Here is a 4,356-nt window from a genome sequence, read left to right as displayed (position 1 = left end):
ATTACTTATTTCTAAATAAATCATAAATTGTTATTAAAATGCCTATTTCCTCCTTAATTTCCACAATTAATTGCTACTTGTCATCACTTATTTCTAACTAAATCATAACTATTGTATCCTTATTTTCTTATAATTTTATATTAATTATTGCATTTATTGGAGTAATTTCTTTTATAAGAATTGGTAAATTATATTATTGGAGAAGTGGGTTGCACGCTGCAACAGAAATGAAAGTAAATATATTGGAGGAGCGGGTTGAACACCGTAACAGAATTGATTGAAATAAATATATTGGAGGAGCGGGTTTCATGCCGCAACAGAATTGATTGAAATGAATATATTGGACGAGCGGGATACACGCTGAAACAGAATTGATTGAAAATATATATTTAGGATCGAGTTGCGCGCCGCAACAGGATTAAATGAAAATGAATATATTGTGGGATCAGGTTGCACGCCGCAACAGAATTGAATATGGATATACTGTGGGATCGGGTTGCACGCCGTAAGAGAAAGTGATTTAAATAATAATTGGTTATGACTGTCGAGCTGGCTTCAGATGTTGAAATGAGTTACCTATTTTATTTCGAGTATTGTTGTTATTATTATTACTGCGTACATGTTAATGCAAGTGACCTACCTTAGCCTTGTCACTACTTCGTCGAGGTTAGGTTCGGCACTTACTGGGTACATGGGGTCGGTTATACTCATACTACACTCTGCACTTCTTGTGCAGATACCGGAGTTGGTCTCAGTGGCGTACATTAGATTTGCTTGAATTCAGCTATTCGCATGAGACTTGAGGTATAACTGCATGATGTTCGCAGTTCTCAAGTCCCCTTCCACTTTATCGTAGTTATGTATTTCTTTCACACAACTTCATTTTCATTCACACCTTTATTTATATTATTCTAATAGCTCGTGTACTTGTGACATCAGTTCTTGGATGGTATTTAGACATCGCTATTATTATGGATTATTCACTCTATTTCAGACTTTATTTTCGCATTTATTTCTTTGCTATTAATTAATTTAAAATTTATTTTAAAATGGCTAATATTATTCTAACATTGACTTGCCTAACAAGTGAAATATTAGGCGCCATCACGGTTCCGAAGGTGAAAATTTCGGATCGTGACATTCCCAAACATAGAGAGTTAGCCTCATATACCTTAACTTCCTGCTCTTGAGCGTAATACGATGTTTGTCAACCCTTTCAACTTTAATCAATAGCAATAGAAGTCAAAGGGATTCCATATTAGCAATAATACTCATGTTTTGGTCACTTAGGCATTTTATCAAACACTTTGTGGGTATAAAGCTTTATAGTCCTTATTAATGATGTTTCTACACCCAATAATCCATTCTCTTGCTCCTAGATAAATTTTAAAATCTCAAATGGTAATAATCAGCATCATTCTTTATCAACTATAAGATAAATAACACCCTTAACCAATAATCAACAATCAACAATCCAAACCTATAACCTTTCATGATTTTCTGTCAAACCCATCAACTCATATCCCATGAACTAGAGTCTATAGCCATTAATCCAATACTATAATCAAGTAGAGGGTGAAGATATTACCTTTTTGACGTTCAATCCTCTTGAATTCGAGTCCTAGAGTTTCTTTTCTCAACAATGATGTCTCAATCCAATATCTAATGATTTGAAGGGTTTATACATGTTAATAAGGTGTAGAAGAATTGAAACTAACATAGAAACCATTAGAACTCACCTTGGATGGTGGATAGATCTTGGGGGAGGGTAGGTTCTTGATAACTTCCCTTTCTAGAGCAAGTTTTTGTATTTTGGGGTGTGGGGGACGAAGTAGGGCTTTAAAAATGACCCCCTGGGTGCGTCGCGCACCTAACACGCAGAAAAGCAGTAACACTGCCACAAGTGTGCGGCCGTGCATGGGACTATCCAGGCGGGCACCTGGCGCGCATATTGCGCATTGCTCTGTTATAAAACGTACATAACCTTTTGCACAGAGATCCGTTCGGGCTCCACAATATATAGTTGGAAAGCTATTTCAAAGGGCTACAACTTTATTGTTTTGAGTTTTCCCAAATTCTTTATACATGTTCACTCAATCCTGCTGCAAGACAGATATTTTGTAAACTTAGTCGATTTTATCGAATCTTATACACCTCACTCTCCGTCTTGATTCTAAAATAACTATTTCCACACATACTCATACCGATAGAACTTCACATGTCCAAAATATAATATTACTATTCATTTAACACATTCATACCTAAGCCGAATTTACGGTGTGTTACAACATTATACTCGCTAGTGGTATATAAGTCAGTAAATTAAATTTTTATACAAATTAAATACCATCCGAATTGATAGTGTTTACTTTAAATTAGGCCTTTACCTCAAATGTTTCCTCAAAATCCTTTCATAATACCACTGGGCAAGAATGCAGTCCTAAAGGTACAAATGTAAGACTCTTGTTTCAGCATCTTTTTTTTCTTAATTAACAATCAGGTGACTTCACAAGAATTGAAAGGAATTATGTGCATGCATCATCCTATATAATACTTTTTTTGGACTTAACATCCGCCGTACGATATTCGTATTGGAGCCCGTCTAAATCCGGATTCGTACCGAAAAATTTTACATTTGAGAGTAAAGCACTTCATAACAAATGCGACATCATACTCAGGGTTCGAACTCGAAACCTTTAATTAAAGAATACTTATCACTACACCACAACCCTAATTATAAGTTCATCCTATACAATACTATGATATGATGTGGCTACCCCTTTGCTTTAATTTTTTTTCTGTTTGGTTTGAGCAAATCATGATTTCTGGTGTGGGCATTTGAATTGAACCTTGACAAGAATTGAACAAAATGATGTCACTGCACCATATTACGGCGTTCTTGGGAAATAATGGACGTGGTCAACTTTTTAATAATTAACAGTACCAGAAATTGAATTCAGACCATGTTAATTTATTACGATTAAATAATTAAATGAGTTAAAAATGTATACTAACTAATCATAATATATTAATCAATAGTAGTTATGTCATTTAAGTTTATGTGAAAACATCAGGTGTGTGAGTAAGTTTTTATTCTTACGCGCTAATTTGAGGTTAATGAAAATTATATGCGGACTTAAATTAATATTTAGTTCTCTTGATGATATTAATGATTCCTTTTCCATTTTTTGTGATGTTGAAGTGGCAAAAATTTAACACCACTCAATTTCCTTAAACTGTTTAGGTTTTAGGTCGGATTTATCTTTTTTATTTTATTTTTGATTTCTCATTGGTGACTAATTCAATTCGTATTATACAAGGCCATTAAAAAGAAAAGAATTTCTAATAGGGTTGTTTTCATTCGTTGAAACTTCTAGTTAAGATCGGATTTTATCATTCATTCGGCAGGAGGCTCAAAACGCAGAGAAAATATATTGTTTTTCACTTTCTCTAAGTTTGATAATAGGAGTAGCATATAACTCCACCAAGTTTATTTTTTTAAATGAAAAAATCGAGGAATAATTACTCCGATATATGGGTAGATTCAAGGCCTAGGTTGCCCTAATCATGGCAGACAACCTAGTACCCTTTGGATATTTCTGTCCTCTTTAAATCTTTCTTTTAGAAGAACTATGCAAAATTTTAAAAGGCATAAAGAAGCTCATTATTTAATCGGAAAAGGGTCACAAATGCCGTATTAAAAATGACTAAAAAATGTATTTCTTTCACGTATGGGTTTAAATTTGCCCTTAATGTTATTTTAGGTTTAAAAATGCCCCTTTCTTTACGGAAAGATGACATGACATTGATGGGCATTTTAATTAAACATGTTGCATTTATTTAGTCTGGAAAAAAAGATATTTTTTTACTAAAAACTGGAAAAAAATGAAAATATTTTTTTTCCAGTTTTTACAAAAAAATTGCTTTAAAAAAAGCTGAAAAATATTTTCTAAAGCAATATTTTTGTAAAAACTGAAAAGCAATTTTCTAAAGCAATATTTTTGTAAAAACTGAAGAAAAAAATTTCTTCCTTCCTGGTTTGTCCATATGCTTTCTGAGTTTATTTTTTATATATTTTAGTTCTTCTAATGTTTTGATATACTAACTCATTAGAAGAACTAAAATATATTTAAAAAAATGAACTCAGAAAGCATATGGACAAACCAGGAAGGAAGAAGAAGAGGAAATATTTTTTTGATATACTAACTCATTAGAAAACTAAAATATATACTAACTCATTAGAAAAATTGAATAAAAACAAAAAATATTTTTTTCAGCTTTTACAAAAACATTGCTTTAGAAAATTGCTTTTCAGTTTTTACAAAGATATTGTTTTAGAAAATATTTTTCAGTTTT

The sequence above is a fragment of the Nicotiana tabacum genome, chromosome 13, assembly GCF_000715075.1.
Source record: "Nicotiana tabacum cultivar K326 chromosome 13, ASM71507v2, whole genome shotgun sequence".
NCBI classification, from domain to species: Eukaryota; Viridiplantae; Streptophyta; class Magnoliopsida; order Solanales; family Solanaceae; genus Nicotiana; species Nicotiana tabacum.
This window is presented reverse-complemented; position numbering follows the sequence as displayed.